Consider the following 23381-nt stretch of genomic DNA (forward strand, 5'->3'; position numbering starts at 1 on the left):
AACCTTATAAATTCTCAGTGATGGCCAATTTGTTTCTTTTGAGCAAATGACTGAAAAGGAGATTTAGAATATTAAGAGCTAATCAGCAGGCGTTCAGCAGGTCACAGGGTATTTTAGGCTAAAACCTGAGACTGACAGGGCTTGTCTTCCACAAGTAGACAAGTCATTCCACAGATTTGTGGCCCCTGTAGCTACAAGCCCAGCCTCTCACAACAGTTTTATTTATCCTTGAGACCTCTAGAAAACTAACATTGCTCCTGGATATATGTATTGGTATGTTTTAAAAGTCAAAGTAGCCATTTAAAGCTTTTCATGGTAATATGATTTTGAAATTAGCCCAGATCTTAATTTGACAGCAGTCTAAAAACTTAAGAAAAAGAATATGATTGTACACACTAGTTCTTGTAATTATCTGTGTAGCAGCATTTTAATTTAACTGAAAGCTACAGATTGAATGCTTTGAGCAGCCTGTGAATAATGCATTGGAGTAGTTACATCTACTAGAAATAAATGAATGAATTAACCTCTCTGTGCCTTGCATTCTATGAAACGATTTTAATGTCTCTATATTTCTACCTTGAAAACGCAGCTATTGGACAGGGTGTTAATATGTGTGTTAAAAAAGACTGACTGGTGTTAAAGACAATGAGTTGTAAACTGATTCAGGGTACTAATATTTGGCCTTCTGAATTAAGTCACGACATTACAATGTTGTTACATGTATCATTTCTACCAATGTTTTTTTCTGAATTAAAAAATAAGTAGATATGGAAACTATGGAAAGATTCTGATTTGGTTTCAAGAAAATATATAGATCATGTATTTTTTATGTATTTTTATAATTATAATATTATATGCATCCATCCATTCATTATCCAACCCACTATGTCCTAACTACAGGGTCACGGGGGTCTACTGGAGCCAATCCCAGCCAACACAGGGCACAAGGCAGGAAACAAACCCCGGGCAGGGTGCCAGCCCACCACAGGGCACATAAACCCACATAACAAGCACACATTAGGGACAATTTAGGATCGCCAATCCACCTAACCTGCATATCTTTGGACTGTGGGAGGAAACCCACGCAGACACGGGGAGAACATGCAAACTCCACGCAGGGAAGACCCGGGAAACAAACCCGGGTCTCATAACTGCGAGGCAGCAGCCCTACCACTGCACCACCGTGCTGCCTATTATATGCATATGAATGAAAATTATTATTATGTTTTCTAAAGATATCTTTGAGGTTGACGATGCATCCAACTTAAGAATGTAATGAGTACTATAATCAGATAACTGTACATACCTGAATCAGTTTAAATCATCTTAGGTATGAAATAAACCACACAAGGTCAGTAGCTGAGAGCCAAATATAATTTTCAAGCTGATATAAAACAATAATGTTAAAAGTATTAAAAGCTATATTTAAATCTAACAACATAATAGGTATAAGATTTCCTCCATGAGAAAAGTATTAGATTGTCATTGACGGGCTTACTTTTCATGGCTGTGAGGCTGCTATTGTTTCAGAAACTTAAAAAAAAAGTTAATTTTGAAGTTGGTCTGTAATAATTAAGAGCTTTACATTTGAATTTAGATTAGAATTTTCATTAATGAACTGACAACTGACAACTCTCAGTAAACATGTATTGATAATGCTGAGTGTTGCAAAAAGAGTGACTCAGATTTTCCTTAATTTTATTAGGACTGGGCCTAAAGGATTGAGTAGAAGTTTTCTTAAATTCATTTATAAAGTTTGTGCCGTCAATGTGTGTATATATTTTACAGGACAATTGACATTTCTCATCTATCAAATTGGTAACTGTTGTACTCTTTATGAGAGTTACTTCAATTTAAATTAATCTGGAAAAATATCTTGCATTGGCCACATGCAAAAGAACTTTTTTATACATTCTAACAATGGTCAGTCTATACTATTCAGAGCGCCAATCTTTTTGTTGATCTCCATCTAGTTGTTAACATTCTAATGAAAGAATGTTTGTACTGTCATCAGTTTTTACAATTTCATCTTTCTGCTTTGTGATGTCGAAGGTTCAGATCTATCATATTTAAGGAACAAACTGTTACTGCAATAGAAGGCTAATGTGGATTCTGCTGTGTATAAATTAATTTGTAGTCCATTGAGTGTCACTCCATTAGGCTGTTCTCAGACACCAGTGGGCTGTGGCATTTAATTTGTTAGCAATTCTGCAACGCAAATACCATTTCTTTTATATAGAATTTTTAGTGACTACCTTTCCAAAGCACTGTTAAAGTGTGGAGTTATAACACAATGGTTTACATTTTTGCTGACTTGCTTACAGGAAGGCAAACAAGAACTGAACCAATGACCTTATGGTATAAAGACTAGTGATTTAGTTACTTAGCCACATGCTTTATATTAAATAATTGCTCTTACACATAAAGCCCAATATGCTTTTTTTCTCGTTTGCATATAAAACAAACAATATTTGAAATGACATCATTGTTCAACACTTTCTTTTCAGGATGTTTTTATAGTGTAATACAGGACACATCAATTACGTCTGGCAGGCTGGAGGTTATCCCTCTAACTAGTTTCCTAATTGAAAACTGTTTATTTACTACTAAAGAAAGATCTTTTTTGGGCTTAATTTTAGTTTACTTATTTGTTGCCTTAATTGCCTGTTTTAATTTTAAACAATTGCATTACAGCTTTAATTGTTGCCCATTTTCTTAACCAGTTCTAAGTTAATAATGAGGAGCCTATGACAAAGGAGCCACAAGCTCTCTAGCTAATGTAATTCTATTTAAACCTGTGTACATGCATCATAAAATATCTGTGTTAAAAAAATGTTTTAAAATAAATTAGAAAAAAAGGGTAGGACCAAGAGGTACAAACGAAAAGATATGGATAATGTTATCAGAAAACAAAGAATCTACAACGTGATAAACATTTGTCTTGGAAGAATGAAAGCACTAACAAATATGTAAAATTAAAAACAAACTTTCAATATCTGCTAGGTCTAGCTTCTAATGGCAAAACTTCCTGGAAGGAATGACAACCTAAAGGACCATAACTGAGGATCCCTGGTGTAATACGAAGTGGTTTTTTGGGGAAAATGGTGAAAGTTGTAAAAACTCTGTAGTGAAACTGGAGTACACTGAACAATTCTGGTCAACATAATGTAAAAAAAGCAAACAGAAAAGAAAATGACAGTACTAAAGGCAGTTCAAAGAAAAGAAACTAACGACACCTGTGTACTATATGGCATGTCCTACTTTAACTAGCCATGGAAACTGAAATTGGCCTAGCTGTATTCCTTTAGATTAATAGTGAATCATTACCCCAGCTGAGGCAAAAAAAGTAAAATATTCAACGTATTTCTTTGGCTTTCACTGTCACTACAAGCTGTCCATGGTAATTCCCTAGCAAGAACTAGCTTTAAGCATAACACAGAAAGGCTAACAAGAGTGGCCCACAAGGGTATTCTTCAACTCTTTCAGTGCTATAAAGCTACCTTTAGTGCCTAATGTTTTGTCTTGCTACGAAGAACAAATAAGCACCATGTAAAAAATAAAACAAATTCAGACAAAAATTCAAAACATACAATTTACTTTAAAACAAAGTGTGGGATGACTGGAAAGCAAAAGACAGTAGGATTTACTAGCAAGAATAAAAATAACATTCAGAAACTTTCAGCAAAGGGCATTATGAAGAACATCAAGGAGGAGTTCCCAGACATGACTAAGGAAAAGTTAAGAAATCACTTACTGCAAATTAGCTCTTTTAAACATCACATACCAGTATTAACATAAAGTAAACCGTTTAGGGAACACAAGGGAAAACTACAGGCAGGCAAGTGCCAGTGTTCTGCTACAGAAAGAAGGAAAATAAACTAAATAGACTAAATAGAAAGATTGATCTGGGGATGACCAGAAAGTAATTTTCAAACCTGACTGTAAAAAGGGGCCAAAAAAATAAATCTAAAATAGAAAATCAAAAGTTTTGTACAATATGTCAATGAAGAGTCAAAAATACCAAGCCAAAAATCAAAAATTAGCACAGGCATAGTTTTAGGCTGAACCCACTAAGTAGTATTCAGAAAGTAGTCAGCCACCATCTTATATAGGCAGGGAATCATGGCATCATATTTCATGTAACCCTGAGTCAGGTGGCTAGCAACATGTGGAGTGACCCTAAACAATATGGCCATGGCTATGTAGAAAACACACAAAAAGTTGGTGACTGCAGTTATAAGAACAAAACAAAATGGTATTGCAGCAACATCGACAACATGATGAAAAATCATTTTAATAATCAAAAACAAGCACACAATAAAAATAATCCGTGGGATTTCTTTGACAGAGTACAACAACACAAAATGATAACATTCAGGAGTGCACAAAGTCTCACAAAAGTAGATGGGAAAGTTTATTCATAATGGACCAGCTGTGATAAGCCAAGTTCAGAGGTCGTAAATAATGCAAATAAAGAGACAGCTTGGCTTATCATGGACATCTGGAAAAAAATATATAAAAAAATAAGGTTTTCATTTACCTGTTTTAGCACCTCTACACAGATTAACATGGCAACAGTACAAAGTTTTAGCACTGGGCTGTTCGAAGGGCTACCAGGAGGCCTACAGGTGCTCCTAGAGGAAGCCGTGGTGCTCAAACTTGCCGATGCTGATGCTGAGGGTGGACTGTACCTGAGCAGGTGTTATTGAATGGTGAATGTCCCAGTGTGTCTGATTATTGGCGGATTGGATGGTCAAAAAGGTTTGGGATATAAAACCAGGGTCCGAACGCAAGAAGTCGTCTTTTGACCAGGTCTTCAGGCTTTAATGTAGAACTGTGCTTCTGATTTATTTAATTGAGTAGTGGAGATATGTACTGTTCTTTTTGTATATAGTAGGTGCTTAGTTAATTCATTTTAATTTGATTATTTTTAAGTCATTCGTGATCCCGTTTGTAGCTGGACGAAGTAGGTGGAAGAGTTTTTTTTTCATTTTTTCTTCTTTTCTTCACTTTTGATTTGGAAACTATTGTAAATATATAACACCTACACTAATTTTTCTTTTTAGAAATGTATTTGCATTGGACTTTGTAAATATTTTTTTGCCAGAAATTTCTTTGTAAAATAGTATGGACACTGCTAGAATAAAACAGATTCCCGATTTTGAACAGTTTTTTTTTTAGTCTCAGTTTTTTAGACTCCATTCCTTGATTGCTCGGTCTCATCTACTGACACTCCTATTTGGGAATTGTACAGCTGGGTCCTTACCTGGGGTGTCACACCAGCAAGCTTTTCTTCACAGAAGGGTCATATAGCTAAAATGGAGACCATGACAGTTGTTATGTAATATAGGGATAAAATTCTAAGAAATTAGTTCTGAGTTAATCAAGACAAAATGATTATCCTCTCTTTTGTTATTATGAGTTCACCACAGTATAAGTAGTTTGGAAACAATAAATATTAGAATAATTTTAAAATGGAATTACAAGATGACTGATGAATGACATGGGCAATTAGTATGATTTTCAGAAAAAAAAAAATCATATGAATATGTGTTTAAGATCTTTCCAAGTATCATTACCGATTATAAAATCAGAAAAATAACAATTTAAACAATTAACAAAGAAGTGCATTCTAATATTTGAAATGAAAAATTACATACAGTAGATCGCTGTTCAGATACCTCTAGTGCATTTTCTCATGTAACATGTATGAAAGAACTGGCACAATCATGCTTTTTTTTGTCGGGAGAATGCAATTTTCTTCCATAAATGCAGAGCAGAGTAAATAAATTGCAGAGAAGACCTTAAAGTAATCACATATTTAATAATCATAAATAATTCATTATCTTATTAAAATCATTCTTAAAAATGGGACAATAAATGTTCTTGTATTGAAGATTCAAAATGATGCACTAAAACCTAGGCAGGCTCAACCACTAATAGTCAATAAACTCTCCTGCTCTGGCTTACTGTCCACAAAATAAGTACATTTATTTGTAAATACTGACAAAGAGTACAGAAGTCACCCTAATGCCAGAATCTGTTTGTATGAATACAGCTGTCGTAGTTCACAAATCACACATAGAAAATCAGCAGGAATGTGTCACTCTTGCATGTTGACAACTGCTGCATATTACTGATAGATTGGGACAGATGTGATAGATTGTCATATGTTATTAAAATAAATTTAGTTTTTCCTAACACTTCCAGTATAAAATTGTTTAGAAATCAGTTTCACTGAATCACACATCAAAATATTCTTTCTGGAAATAGAATCGGCTCTCTGCACACAGCATGGTAACTTGAATGTGTAAAGTAAACACACGACAAGCAAATCCAAGTGACACTTATTCTTTTCTGTTTGGCTCCTCAAGTAATATAAATACTAGAATGTTACTTCACCTGGCATCTTTATATTCTATTATTATTCTGCTACTACAGTTTACTTCTGGCACACTGTAGACATTCTTTACATAGGCCTTTTAAATGTTCCTCCAATTTACTGTTTTATTAAACGGTCAGTAAAATATTATTACAAAACATACATTTTTGCGCTATTTCTGATAAATCTTGATGTATATAAGTGTCTAGAATTGTTTTGCTACGCTATTTGGTCCAATTTTGTAGCTGCTGCCTATTAGATGAAAGTGTTTACCGTTATTGTAGATGCTTGGAGAGTTTCACACAAGCTCTTGTGACTGGGACGAGTAACATTGTAATTATTATAATAAACCATATGTTCACAGCATGTATATTATAAATATTGTCACTCTCAAAAAACACATCCTCCCAGCAGGCAAGACATCTTCTCACAAACATAGATGAATGTTCACAGTAGTAACACTTATGGTGTACTATATGGACAAAGTAATATCATAAAAATGATTCACATGTCATTATAGAGAGGTTAGCACTTTAATTTTAGGTGTATATTTTTGTCAAGGATTCAGAGGTATATTCATGCAGAATATAATAAATAGCCACTTACGTAACCATCAGAGAGCCCCACTGGTCCTCTCTTCTGTAACATCTTAAAGCTTATCGTATTGGGTGCTATGAAATTCCTTACTGATTGCATTCAGTGCAGTAGGATTCTGAAGTAAACACACAATTTCTATGCAAACCCTTGGTTTTATCCTCATCCTTTCACTCTGATCTATTTCTTTGCATTAGTAAGCTGCAGTTCTTGAATGACAATCTTTTTTTGACTGATTCTTTTTAGTGAATTGAACAAAATAAAACACTCTGGGAAATAATTTGCTGGATTAATAATATACATATACTCAAAACTCTAATCAATTTGAACAAAGAACACAATTATGAATGAATTAAATAAATGGTTTTGCCAAAAAAATGTGCACTGAGATACTAAGAGAAACAAAAAATGAATCGATTTGTCACTGACAGTTTCACTGACTCAGGAATTTACTTGACACAGCCATCCTTTCTGACTTGCCAAGGAAGTAACTTTTGAATTCACTTTTTTTTTTGCTGTTGTATCTTCTGATCACAAAGACACATTTCAGTATGTTTTCAGGTTATATTACTAATGTTTCTAACAAGCAAAAAAAAAGCAGTTGCCTCCAACATTAGATGGGATGGTAAGATGTAACTGTGTGCATCTGTTAATGATTAGCCCACACCATAGCCATTGTAAACTGTAATTAGGCTTAGTAGTCAACAGTAATGATTTTGTTTCAAAATACCATTTATTTGAACTTTTTTTACCTATAATTAGTCAATTGTCTATTTAGCATTGAAGTTACATGTAATAATCTGAGAAAAGTTATTAATGATTAATAGTCAGTCAGTCAGTCATTATCCAACCTGCTAAATCCTAACACAGGGTCACGGGGGGTCTGCTGGAGCCAAGCCCAGCCAACACAGGGCACAAGGCAGGAACAAACCCTGGGAAGGGTACCAGCCCACCGCAGATAATTAGTAGTTGTTTTCTAATAAACAATAACGGAAAAAAAATGCAGTAAGTCATTTTTCTATAAAGCTGTTTACTTTTAATATACTAAAGGAAATGGGGAGATACAGTCATGTTAGGAAATACACAGCAGAAATAAAAGACACCTCAACTTAAAAACTGAATGAAACAGAAAACCCATGAAGCAAATGCTGCACACCCAACATGTAGATAGATAGATAGATAGATAGATAGATAGATAGATAGATAGATAGATAGATAGATAGATAGATAGATAGATAGATAGATAGATAGATAGATAAAATTACATGCTAAAAAAGGCAGCTTGTCTTCTTCATTATTTCACACTTGAAATATCTATTGTGCTCACATTTTAGTTGTTTTTACTGTTGGTATAGAGGAGGTAGTTCTTGGAAAAATATTGTCTTTACTCAGTCTAATAAATGAACAAATGAGATCACTTAACTAAATCAAAAGGTTCAAATCCATTTGGTGAAACTTTGTGTGGGTTAGGTATGTCCCTTTTAAATGTTACTTTTATATGATGATGTCTGTATTAGCTTTAAGTAAGGTGGCATCACTTTCCTTAATAGCTCACTGAAGCGCCAATTACATACTTTGATTCATTGTTCTTACATAACCTTTCGTTCAGATTTTTACTGCAGTGGTATCTGTCAACTGTACTTGCAATTTATAAACTGATGAAATTGGTTACCTGCAACCCATTGTTCCACCTCTGACTTCAGATATGATACTACTGTAGTTCATACCTTAAACTAGGCAAGGATGCACTTATCATCTGTTCTTTGTCTGATAGTCATGTATGCCAGCCTTCTTTAATCTACACAGTATTCAATTTATGGCCACCACTAAGTATCCAGACCTTTGCCGATCTCTATATTGATAATGGCCATGTGACTTTTGAACTGTTATGTTTGCAGGGAAAAGCCAAGCAAAATGACACCTTTTATTGGCTAACTAAAAAGATTACAATATGCAAGCTTTCGAGGCAACTCAGGCCCCTTCTTCATCGAAAACTTGCATATTGTAATCTTTTTAGTTAGCCAATAAAAGGTGTCATTTTGCTTGGCTTTTCTCTACATTCATAATGGCTAACACGGTACAACACCCTAGTACTACGAACTGTTATGTTATAATTATCACACTATTTTTTTCTATATACAAGCAAAAAATGTAATCAAAAGTAACCTACCTAATATCCCTCATCTTCTATCAAAATCTATTCCTGAGGTAATATTAACTGGTTTTGAAAAGAGTATGGTTAGTTTAGTCTTTAGATTATGCCAACATATTTCAAGAAAAGTCTTTCTAGATGATCACAGGGATGAAGGAAGCATATCTCTCAATTACAATTTCAGATAAGGAATGGAATTCACCTATCTGTGAAATAAATTCCACTACAATCTACACAATGTCAAACTTCCACTAAAAACTGTGTACTGTACATATGGATCACAATTAAGACTAAGATGTATCAGGGACACGATCCAAATTGAGATTAATTTTAATTAAATGACTGTCTTGTTAGCCATATGTTTAGGAATTCTTTACAATTGGATAATTTTTGTTACAAATGTTTGGATATCTACTGTAGAGTAACAGTACTGCATATAATATTATGTAAAAAATATATTGGGGTATCCTACAGAATGCACACTGCTAGAATTTAGTTTCATTTAGGTCAAGTGGAAGAATCCTAACCCTCCTCTCATAACTTAATAAGACAGTGATAGCATATTATCTTAAGCCTTTTTTTATTTGGCAAAAATGTATGAATTCTATACTAAATTAAGCATGCTTTGTCTTGGCCTAACCTTTTTCTGTATTTTGAGTATGTACACTATGAGGAATCACATTAAACTAGGTTCTCTAAATGTTTTCATATATTTTTATTTTCAACATGATGTATATATAACTGGCACAAGTGGATGAGTGTTGTCTTTGTATGAGTATGTGTGTTTTGTTCTCTTAAAAAATGGAATATCAAACAGTGGTTTTAAGATCGCTTGGAAAATATGCAATACTAAAAATGTTAGTTGTGTAGTGCTTTTTACACAATGTACACTAACAAAGAACTTTGTAGAATCACACATAAGGCACTGGAAAGCTATGACATCAAATTCCTAGACGGCAGCAAAGAGTGCAGCTTTTCAAAAAAAATTGAGTTTTCTCACATTTTAAGATTCAGAACCCATAACTGATTTATTTACTCTTAAACAGCTACATTTTGTATGCCTGTGTCTTGTGTTTTTTCTTCCAATTAATAATGAGATCCAAATAATAAGGAGAGCTAAAAGGTATACTTAGCCATATTTTGACCTCTGTGAGTTCATCATAAATGATCCACTTCATTGAAATATTTGATTAAGGTTTGACAAACACACATAAAACACTCTAATAATGTTCTTTGGCAATAAAAATCCACAATACTGGAAATGCCTGACAGTATTAGCAAACCATATAATTAAGTGTCATGCTTAACAGAAAGGATTGGCTTCTGATTTATAAATTGCTTCTTTTCCTTTGTCCCGCTAGAAATCAATATTTTACTTGTACTGTATTTATTTTTACATTTTTTTACACATTGTGACCGAGCAACAGACCAAGGGAAACAAAAAGAATGTTGGGGCACCAGTCGCAGTGCACTATTTGACTGGCAAAAAACAAAAACGGTGCCCTGGGCACAAATAAGAATGGCTTGAATTAGCCTTACAATATTTTAAGTAAGGTTCTGTGAGTGGGAGCTCTTCCACATTGATGGCTCAGGTCCAAATAAGTGGCATCTTCTGGGGGCCATCCTGTTTTTATGGCATCTAAGAAAAAATGTGAGGAGCTAGGTGTCCTCCTTGGGCATCTTTTCAGAAGTACACTGGAAAGAGAAGATAACTGTTATCCTCAGTGCCCCTTCTCACCTTGGAATGGTATTGCTTACCTCATCAGAGCCATGAAGGTCCCCAGGCGCACATGTATGTAGTCAAGGATACAGTGTTTCAGTTTTTTTCTTTTACATTTTCTTTCTTTACATTTTTTTTACATTTTGTTTTGCTTGGCCACTTACCTAAACAAACTACATAGACTACTTCTCAGATAATGGTTTCAACCTTTCCGTTTAACATGTAGTCTATTAATAGTATTAAAGCAATGCTAGTTAGATTTGCCATACTCACCATGAGCACTACATTCTACCATTACAGCTTATAAATTACAGCTTTCCATTCTAATCACTCTTTGGAGATGTAATAAATGGGATGTACGAATCTTAAACTTTTTTGAAAATGAGTAGGTGTGAATCTACAAAGCCAACTGAGTTGCGGCCATCTGTACTTACAGCCAATGTTCCCTAATGAGCGGGTGTGAATAACAGATGAGCTGGTACTTTCTTTTTATCACCAATTTCTTCAGTTCCTCTACACTACACCAGCTTTCCTCCAAGAAGTACCATTCGACTGCTGCAAAGTACCAACAAATGAATGATGAGTTTCATCCGTGATGTAACAAACACAGCAAAGCACCAATTTGTGTAAGACTAACAGGGTGGTGGGAGAGTGATCATGAAGATTTGAGCAAATGCCACAAAGCTCACAAGCAATAAACAAATGGCTGGTCCCAAATGGAGCTGTATGTCAGCACATGCCTATATAGTGTGAACACCCCACTGTAAGGCATCTTCAAAAAATATAAAATGCACACATATACAGCACACAGAATTGGCAAGCAAAGGTACAAGTATACTGTACTTGTAGCAGACATCTTAACAACTTTTAGGAAGTATCTGGATGAAATATTGGGGAAGCTTAGCTATTAACTAAACAAACAAGCTTGTTTATCAAGTCTCTTATGTTCGTATTTCCATCAATATCATAAATGTGCTTAAATGTCGCAAGAAATTCCAGATTGAAAAAAATACCATTTTTTACTTCTCAGAAACCTGTTAAATCAATTGCTTGTAGTGAGAATGTGGGGGAGAAAATACGTGTTCTGAATTTCATGGATAAAAAATGTAGATCCTAAACAAAACAATTGGAAAGATGTAAGATTTTAGTGGAAGGTTCTGTTGTTGTCTTTCATAACTATAAAACCTAGATCGTAAAGAATACTTAAAAAGGACACTCAGTGTGGTCATTAGTATATTGTATTCATAGTCTCTGCACCCCTTTCCATTGTTCAATGACTAGTAGCCATCCTTTATAGGTTTTTCTAAAAGCCTTTAAACTGCCTGTCAATGACCAATAGCAGAGTTTTCATTTACTCTGCTCTCATAAACAGTAGTGTTAACAACCAAATGGTATTATTTAGTCATGTTCTTCATGAGTGACTCTCCAGGCTCCATACCATTTATTGATTATTAAATCTGTAAACTGAGTCCCAAAGTCTGACATAACAAATTCTGGAATTCTACATTTTTAAAAGCAGCACTTAGTCATTGGGTTTTACAGTCCTTTAAGGAGAGTGACTCAAGTCAGTTTGTGTAACACTTGGTCATTCCAATTATAAAAGTGTTTTGATATTAAGTATGGCTACGATGAGGCCCCATTAATTCTACTGCTGTCCAGTTTCCAAGTTTCAGTAATCACTAGCTTGCATTTACTTTCATTTCAACAGGCTAAGCTGTTGAATTTTTAATTAAGCTGCTAATTGTGGTATTACAGCCAACAATTTTCAATTTAGAAGTGTGGTACAAAAATACTTAAGAATTCAGATGAATAACTACAGAAGCTGTAAAAGCTATGAACAGACAAGCTACTTAAAACAACAAATATTTACTTATTTGCACATCCTGGCTACAAGCATGGAGTACTGTACTTGGACAAAGAAACAAATCCTGTATGTGTTTCTGTATATAGTTTACAACTGGAATTTGAAGGTGCAACCTTTTAGTCCATCCTGCATATGAAACTGTGTACTGGTTCCAATTAATCAAAGAGGCACTTAGGGCATGAAAAGGGAATGTTCTGTGAAACCAATGCACGCCTCAACAGTCAATTTTGCAAAATGCCTATCATGAAGATTTCTTCCATCAACTGCCTAGAAGCATCTTGAATTATGATGTGCAGGGCTGTTCTGTCTTTTTTTATATGAAATATTTAACATTAGTGTATTGCTAATATGTGTTTGGGGCAAAATAGGATTTGCTTCTCGAAAGTCTAAAGAATATTTTCAACAACATTTTAATAATTTACATGAAATGTTGTAAGTGTACATATTGACATAACATTGTTGGCAGTGTGGTCTCACATGCTGTGGTACCCAGAGATGAAAAATTAGACTTAGGAGTCACATAGTCATTTAGGATAATGTACTTTGATATTCTTTCCATATTAAAATATAGCATCCATCTTAGAACTATAAAATGGTTAAAAAAATGTCACAAACCTGTTCAGGCATATCAAGAACCCAGATAACAGTCAAGTGAACAATAAAGACAAGAGTCTACCAGGAGCAGGTTGATGTAATACACCAAACGTATGATTAAGAGATCAGCAGATGTCCTGTAAACAATAAAACTGGACAGTTGTCACATACATAGAGATTTTCAGGGTAATATCTAAACTAAAAGATACTGAATAACAACTTTTATTTAGCCCAGTTGTGCTCTATGCTAAACACCTCATGTCTTTCAACCAATCAGAGTATAATACAGTATGTAAGCATTAATCAGCACTGTTACGAAAATTAAGTTATCAATAAGTATGAGCTTCTGCTTTTATTTTGTGATCATTCTGTAACAGATTGTTGTTAAGGATGCTCCATTCTCAGCATGGTGCTGCAACAGAATAAATGATGCAATGAACAGCTTTTCTCCTGCCTGATTACTGACTAAAAGGTGCTAGAGGACACGGTTCTTTCTTTAAGTAAGATGTTGAATTCTACCATAGTCTCTTAACCCACCTGCACTATTGTTTTATTGCATCCTGATCTTTTAAGTCACCATGGATAAAAGTGTCAGCAAATACACAATAAAATAAATTATAAAGATATTAGACAGCATCATGTATGCAGAAAGGTACATATTGTGTAACGTATAGTCAAAAGTCTGGACACACCCAGAAATTAGTCCTTTTCAATGTTAATCGGTTATTAGTGAATCCTTTGTAATTGCAAATCACTAAAATCTACTGTCCTGTTCACTTGGGTTACAAGGCAACTAGTATTCTTAAAGTTTAGCTCTGAGTTCAAAAATGGCCAAAATGAAACAGCATTCTTAAGAAATATGTCAGCCTATTGTTTTTGTAGAATGAAAGTTACTCCATATAACAGAAACTAAACATTTCATACAAAGTTGTCTGTTACTGTCTTGAGAGAAGAAGGTGAACTGGTTCTGAACAGGACAGAAAAAGAAAGGGAAGGCAGGCCCAGATGCACAACTGCATAAGAACAGCAGGACATCAGAGTGTGTAGTCTGAGAAACAGATGCCTCACAGGTCCTCTGTTGGCTTCTTCCTTAAATACATACCACATACCAGTATTGTCTGCAACAGAGAAAAAGCAGTTCTGATATGATGGCCTTAGAGGCAGAGTTTCAAAGGATAAGCCTTATATGAACCTGGCAAATAAAAAGAAAAGTTGAAAATGGGCAAAAAACACAGACATTGGATTGATGAAGTACAGTATATTATGGCCATTACCTTTGTAACATCTTTTCTCTGTTAGAGATAACACTGGTTTGGCCTGTATTTAACGAAGAAGTCAATACAAATTATTGAATTTCAAAACAATTTTTTCAGGACCTCATCTTTGCAAACTTTTGCAGAAAATTTCTTTTCAATCCAGTGTTTGCACTAGTTCACTCTACACTGATAAGGTTGCTGAGAAATATATGAATCATAAGGACTTATAGTACATATAAAGCTCAATGTGAATGTGTGCTTCTTTCCACACTTTTGGCATAATGTTAATAAAGTTTTGCAGGCATATCCTACTTTGTCAGAAAGAGACAGCAGACTACTATGGAACTCAATATTTTTACCCTCATTGCCTTTGGGGGTCATTTTTTAGTACAATTACTTTTCCTGAATTTTGATTCCTGAAATTAATGTAATTTATTTCAGGGCTTAGATCAGGGAAAATGCATGGTCCTGTATTTGAGCAAAGTCATTTGTCACATATAATTATTGTCTAAGAAAAAAGTATTTATTTTTGAATTTTGCATTGTTTTTTGTCAAACGTATGCTTCTAATTGGCGAAGAGTCTTCTGCCAAACAGATGTGAGATAATTCTGCTTTAAACTCACCTACCTGGGCAATGATAAGTCCTGCTGCCAGTATACAGTATAAGTATATATACCACACTCAATATTGTGTTACTGCGGTGGGCTGGCGCCCTGCCCGGGGTTTGTTTCCTGCCTTGCTCCCTGTGTTGGCTGGGATTGGCTCCGGCAGACCCCTGTGACCCTGTGTTGGGATATATTGGGTTGGATAATGGCTGGATGGATGGATATTGTGTTATATGATAGTGTTTTATATACTTTTTACAAAAATATGCAAAAATAAAATGAAATATTGCAATGGGATTAATGTGAGCCTAACAGTTGTATTGTTCCCAAGTGTTTGTTAAGTGAGGGTATGTATTGTTTAAAAAAATGTCACTCCTCAAATTTTGCCCAGTGTGCCAAAATGGTTGTCCTAGTATTGTTTGTATTGTTTTGCTGTTTTTTGTCCATTGTGCACACTTTTTGTACCTTGGCATATATTATGTCTGTATATTTGTTCAGCAACATTTGTATTTATGTACTGTGAGCTTAAAAAATAGATATCTGACTGGGTATGGAAGCTTTTTCAGTGAAAACATTCCTACTGAAATTACTGTCATATCATTAGAATAAAGAAAACAGCTGCCTGTGCATTTTATGTATTTAAGTTTCAATAATCATTTCCACATATAAATGTATTTTTATGATTGTTAATTTAACATCGGTTGGTATCTGGGGCAATCAACGCCAACTAAATGGCATTTTGACTTCAAACATGAGGAGTTATTTGACACAATATGAACAATTCAGATAACAGCTGAAATGCATGCATATTACACATTATGATCCGTGAAAGTAAGTATTGCCCTGCCCTGGTACACACCCTGAGCTGGATTATAAAAGTTGCAGAGTTGATGGATATAGCAAAAAATGTATAGTAAATTTTAAATACAATACAATACAATACAGTTTATTTTTGTATAGCCCAAAATCACACAGGAAGTGCCGCAATGGGCTTTAACAGGCCCTGCCTCTTGACAGCCCCCCAGCCTCGACTCTCTGAGAAGACAAGGAAAAACTCCCAATAAAAACCTTGTAGGGAAAAATGGAAGAAACCTCGGGAAAGGCAGTTCAAAGAGAGACCCCTTTCCAGGTAGGTTGGGCCTGCAGTGGGTGTCAAAAGTAGGGGGTCAATACAACACAATACACAGAACAGAACAATTCCTTAATACAGCATAATAATAAAAATTTTAGAAGTACGGTTTAACAGTAGATGATATGACATAATTAGGTTTGGATATTTTTAGAGTCCTGGAGACCTCATCCATCTAGCTGCCTCCCCATTTGGCCATGCCACGGCTGAAACGTTGCTCCGATGAAAGGACCCCTCTTTCCCATGATTCCTGTGATCCTACATCAGGGATGACTTTACCATAGGCAGGCAAACAACTTGGCAGGTGGGCCGTGGCACCAATTGCCACATTTGGGTACCGAGAAAAGAAACAGAATAAGTGAGGGTTAGTATTCAATTATAACAATCATTTTACTTATGTTTTAGTGCTAATGACTAACAACAGAGATGCAGTATGTACAGTTAATCAGCAACTCTAGTCAGGATATGCTAAACTGAAGTAGTGAGTCTTCAGCCGGGATTTAAAGGCTGAGACTGAAGGGGCATCTCTTATGGAAGCAGGAAGACCATTCCACAGTTTACGGGCCCTGTAACTAAAAGCTCGACCTCCCACTGTTATTTTATTAATCCTTGGAATCCTAAGCAGACCGGCATCTTGAGATCTTAATGTGCTCAGGTTTGTAAGTCATGATAAGTTCAGACAAGTAAGCCGGACCTTGGCCATTTAATGCTTTATATGTTAAAAGGAGGATTTTGAAATCTGCCCTAAACTTAACTGGGAGCCAGTGTAAGGATTTAAGAACTGGAGTTATGTGTTCATATTTTCTTGTTCTTGTAATAATTCTTGCAGCCGCATTTTGGATTAACTGGAGGCTGTATAAAGAACAGTTTGAACAGCCAGTGAACACCGCATTGCAGTAGTCAATCCTACTAGAGATAAATGCATGAATTAATTTCTCACAATCCTGTTTATTTAGAAAGCGCCTTAATTTCCTAACATTTTTAAGATGGAAAAAACATGTTTTGGACGACTTTGTAATATGTGCTTTAAATGACATGCTAGAATCAAAGTAACTCCTAGATTGCGGGCTGATTCAGTAAAATTAATTGGGATTCCAACTGAGTTAAATGATGACAAAATATTGCTGTGATCAGCGTCATTCCCTCCAACAATTAACATCTCAGTTTTATCTGTATTTAAAGACAAGTAGTTCTCATTCATCCATTCCTTTAATTCACTAACACAACTAATTAAAGACAACATCGGAGAAACTTCATTTGATTTAAATGAAAGGTATAACTGGGTGTCATCTGCATATGAGTGAAAATTAACATTATGTTTCCTAATGAGAAATCCCAGTGGAAGCATGTAAAGTGAAAACAGTAAAGGTCCCAGTACTGAGCCCTGCGGAACACCATATTGAACTTCTGTATATAATGATGGAGTACTGTCTGCACATTTCTGTACATACTGGAATCGATTTGATAAATAAATTAAATAAGAATAAGAATATAAATGACATATAGACACATATTTGCTGTTAATTTAATAAACTGGACCACTTCATAGACTTAGTGTTGATGTAATAATGACATTACCTTTCCATTGCTTCTTATTCAAATAACACACATGTGAATTTACTATCCATCCATCCATTTTCCAACCCGCTGAATCCAAACACAGGGTCACGGGGGTTTGCTGGAGCCAATCCCAGCCAACACAGGGCAGGAACCAATCCTGGGCAGGGTGCCAACCCACCACAGGACACACACAAACACACCAGGGCCAATTTAGAATCGCCAGTCCACCTAACTTGCATGTCTTTGGACTGTGATAGTGGGATGGTGACATCACATCAACATGGCTGCAGACAAATGTTTGTGTTGAATGGATTTGCACACGGTTGAGGAGATACATCTCAGCCGTGAAGTCCTCGTTACAAAATGTGCAACTGAAGGTGTGAGTGGAATGAGTTTGTAAGTGCTTCTTGAGAGCATGAGTTGTTTTGAAGCACCGCTGGCAATGTTCACATTGCATCACTCGTTCAGTGGAGTGTGTTTTTAAATGTGCGTTGAGATATCTCTGCAGTCGGAAGGTTTTGGAACAAATGGTGCATTGAAAGTCCTGTGTGGAATGCCTTTGTTCAGTGGAGAGTGTGTTTAAATGTGCTTTGAGGTATTACTGAAATGTGAAGGCTTTGGAGCAAATGTTGCATTGAAATTCCGGTGTGAAATGCGTTTATAAATGTTTTTCAGTAAGAGGATAGTAGGAAGGTGACGTCACATGAGTGTGGCGATCACGTGTTAGTGAACTTTGTGTGCACATACCGACATTGTCAATAGATGGCATCAGAAGGTTATCACGTGTGTATTTGAGAGGCAAGAGAACTTTGTAATGCCCATGATCCAAAGGACCGCTAAAGAGCAAGGGATATAGAGAGACGTTGGCCTGGATTGTAAACTCGGAAGTGAATGGAGATAGTAGCTGGATACAGTATGTAAGCATTAATCAGCACTGTTACGAAAATTAACACAGGGCAGGAACCAATCCTGGGCAGGGTGCCAACCCACCACAGGACACACACAAACACACCAGGGTCAATTTAGAATCACCAGTCCACCTAACCTGCATGTCTTTGGACTGTGGGAGGAAACCGGAGCGCCCAGAGGAAACCCATGCAGACATGGGGAGAACATGCAAACTCCACGCAGGGAGGACCCGGGTCTCCAAACTGCGAGGCAGCAGCGCTACCACTGTGCCACCGTGCCGCCCTAATTTACTAGATACCTGCTTATGTAACAATTCATATATACTGTATATATGGGGTTGTGTAGTCACAGGCTGGTCAGAGTGCCCATGCTGACCCTTGTCCACCGATGACAGTTCCTACAATGGGCATCAGAACTTAACCATCGAGAAATGGAAGAAGGTGGCCTGGTCTAATAAATTGCATTTTCTTTTAGATCATGTGGAGAGCTAAGTGTGTGTGAATCATTTAGAGAGATGGCAGCAGGATGTGCTATGGGTAGAAGACAAGCAGGCAGAGGCAGAGGCGGTGTGATGCTGGGAAACCTTGGGTCCTGGAATTCATGTCATGTTACCTTGCAGAACATGTTCACCCCTTCATTGAAACATTATTCCCTGATGGCAGTGACCTCTTTCAGCAGCCACACTGTAAAATTGTTCTGAAAGTTGTTGAGCATCTGTGGGATGTATTGGAAAAACAAGTTTGATCCATGGAGGCCCCAATTTGCAACTTATAAGACTTAAAAGATCTGCTGCAAACATTTTGGTGATACCACAGGACACCTTCAGAGGGTCAGAGCTGTTTTTGGTGGCAGGCGGTTTTAATGTTGTGGCAGACTGGTATATATATATATATATATATATATATATATATATATATATATATATATATATATATATATATATATATATATATATATATATATATACAATATATATATATATACTAGCCAACCCGCAGCGTACCATATGCCGCATAATTTGAATTTCCCCTTGGGATTAATAAAGTATCTATCTATCTATCTATCTATCTATCTATCTATCTATCTATCTATCTATCTATCTAATTATTTATTGATGTGTGAACACTTCCTGAAAGACTCAGTTGTTCAGTGGAATGTGATTTTAAATGTGCGTTGAGATATCTCTGCAGTTGGAACGTTTTCGAACAAATAGTGCATTGAAAGACCTGTATGGAATGCATTTGTTCAGTGGAATGTGTGTTTAAATGTGCTTTGAGATATTTCTGGAGCGTGAAGGTTTTTGAGCAAATGTTGCATTGAAATTCCTGTGTGAAATGCGTTTGTAAATGTTTTTCAGTAAGAGGATAGTGGGATGGTGACGTCACATCAACATGGCTGCAGACAAATGTTTGTGTTGAATGGATTTGCACACGGTTGAGGAGATACATCTCAGCCGTGAAGTCCTCGTTACAAAATGTGCAACTGAAGGTGTGAGTGGAATGAGTTTGTAAGTGCTTCTTGAGAGCATAAGTTGTTTTGAAGCACCGCTGGCAATGTTCACATTGCATCACTCGTTCAGTGGAGTGTGTTTTTAAATGTGCGTTGAGATATCTCTGCAGTCGGAAGGTTTTGGAACAAATGGTGCATTGAAAGTCCTGTGTGGAATGCCTTTGTTCAGTGGAGAGTGTGTTTAAATGTGCTTTGAGGTATTTCTGAAATGTGAAGGCTTTGGAGCAAATGTTGCATTGAAATTCCGGTGTGAAATGCGTTTATAAATGTTTTTCAGTAAGAGGATAGTGGGAAGGTGACGTCACATCAGTGTGGCGATCACGTGTTTGTGAACTTTGTGTGCACATACCGACATTGTTAATAGATGGCACCAGAAGGTTATCACGTGTGTATTTGAGAGGCAAGAGAACTTTGTAATGCCCATGATCCAAAGGACAAGAGCAAAGGATATGGAGAGACGTTGGCCTGGATTGTAAACTCGGAAGTGAATGGAGATAGTAGCTGGAAGCATTTAGGACATTGCCACAATTTCTGCCTCGCCACCATAAACTCCGGAAGTATTCATGTAGTCAGCGTATTGTTGAGCAGACTGTATGACTATACTTCTGTGACTAAGAACAATGGACAGCACGTTGCCGAAGTTATCCCAATGTTGGCAAACAAAAGTTACAGCCATGTTGCGAAGTTCGAGAGCAACAGTTTCGTTGATGACATTTGTCCAGAAATATCCGACTGATAGAAACAAACAGTTACCTGATGCAGGAATTTGTATAACATTGAAAGAAGTGTTGTTTTCATGAAATACATTTGAGACGGTGGTCATGGTAGGCAAATGAACAGTCAACATGGCTCACAGCTGCATGTGGACTGTAGCACAGACCAAAGTGAGTGAGGATGTGTTTGGTGACGTGTTGGGGGCGGGCACATGAGCAAGCAGTGCACATGCCTCGAGAGCTAGGGTGGACGCGGGAGGAGGGTGAGAGTTGGCGGGCGGGGCTCTGTCGTGCGTTACCCCTGACACGGTAGTAGGGTTAGAGTGGGCTGTCAGGGCTCTGTCGTGCGTACCCCATGGTCGGGCGACTCGGTCGATTAAATATATAGAAAAGCAGCCGGAACCGAAAAGAACAATGAAAAGTCAACGTGGCTCAGAGGTGCATGTGGACTGTAGCACAGACGAAAGCGACTGAGGCTGTTTGGTGAGTTGTTGCGTGCGGGCACATGAGCAGGCAGTGCACATGCCTCGAGAGCGACGGTGGATGCAGGAGGAGGGTTGCAGTTAAAGGGCGGGGCTCTGTTGTGCGTATCCCATGACGCAGGAGGAGGGTTAGAGTTGGCGGGCGGGGAACTCTCGTGCATATCCCATGGTGTTACAGTTGGCGGGAGGGGCTCTGTTAGACTTGGCGGGCGGGGCTCTGTGAGTTGGCGGGCATGGGTCTCTGTCTTGCATGCGTCTTGCGTGCCCTTAGTGAATTATATATATATAATATATATATATACCAGTGCATCTGGAAAGTATTCACAGTGCATCACTTTTTCCACATTTTGTTATGTTACAGCCTTATTCCAAAATGCATTAAATTCATTTTTTTCCTCAGAATTCTACACACAAAACCCAATAATGACAACGTGAAAAAAGTTTACTTGAAGTTTTTGCAAATTTATTAAAAATAAAAAAAAACTGAGAAATCACATGTACATAAGTATTCACAGCCTTTGCTCAATGCTTTGTTGATGTACCTTTGGCAGCAATTACAGCCTCAAGTCTTTTTGAATTTGATGCCACAAGCTTGGCACACCTATCCTTGGCCAGTTTCGCCCATTTCTCTTTGCAGTACCTCTCAAGCTCCATTAGGTTGGATGGGAAGTGTCGGTGCGCAGCCATTTTAAGATCTCTCCAGAGATGTTCAAACGGATTCAAGTCTGGGCTCTGGCTGGGCCACTTAAGGACATTCACAGAGTTGTCCTGAAGCCACTCCTTTGATATCTTGGCTGTGTGCTTAGGGTTGTTGTCCTGCTGAAAGATGAACAGTCGCCCCGGTCTGAGGTCAAGAGCGCTCTGGAGCACGTTTTCATTCAGGATGTCTCTGTACATTGTTGCAGTCATCTTTCCCTTTATCCTGACTAGTCTCCCAGTTCCTGCTGCTGAAAAACATCCCCACAGCATGAGGCTGCCACCACCATGCTTCACTGTAGGGATGGTATTGGCCTGGTGATGAGAGGTGCCTGGTTTCCTCCAAACGTGACACCTGGCATTCACACCAAAGAGTTCAATCTTTGTCTCATCAGACCAGAGAATTTTGCTTCTCATGGTCTGAGAGTCCTTCAGGTGCCTTTTGGCAAACTCCAGGCGGGCTGCCATGTGCCTTTTACTAAAGAGTGGCTTCCGTCTGCCCACTCTACCATGCAGGCCTGATTGGTGGATTGCTGCAGAGAAGGTTGTCCTTCTGGAATGTTCTCCTCTCTCCACAGAGGACCTCTGGAGCTCTGACAGAGTGACCATTGGGTTCTTGGTCACCTCCCTGACTAAGGCCCTTCTCCTCCGATCGTTCAGTTTAGATGGCCGGCCAGCTCTAGGAAGAGTCCTGGTGGTTTTGAACTTCTTCCACTTACGGATGATGGAGGCTCATTGGGACCTTCAAAGCAGCAGAAATTTTTCTGTAACCTTCCCCAGATTTGTGCCTCAAGACAATCCTGTCTACAGACAATTCCTTTGACTTCATGCTTGGTTTGTGCTCTGACAAGAAATGTCAACTGTGGGACCTTATATAGAGAGGTGTGTGCCTTTCCAAATCATGTCAAATCAACTGAATTTACCAATTAAGCTGCAGAAACATCTCAAGGATGATCAGGGGAAACAGGATGCACCTGAGCTCAACTTTTTCATGGCAAAGGCTATGAATACTTATGTACAAGTGATTTCTCAATTTTTTTTTTTAAAACTTCAAGTAAACTTTTTTCACGTTGTCATTATGGGGTGTTGTGTGTAGAATTCTGAGGAAAAAAATGAATTTAATCAATTTTGGAATAAGGCTGTAACATAACAAAATGTGGAAAAAGTGATGCGCAGTGAATACTTTCCGGATGCTATATATATATATATATATATA

Source organism: Polypterus senegalus, chromosome 2 (assembly GCF_016835505.1).
Source record: "Polypterus senegalus isolate Bchr_013 chromosome 2, ASM1683550v1, whole genome shotgun sequence".
Lineage (NCBI taxonomy): Eukaryota > Metazoa > Chordata > Cladistia > Polypteriformes > Polypteridae > Polypterus > Polypterus senegalus.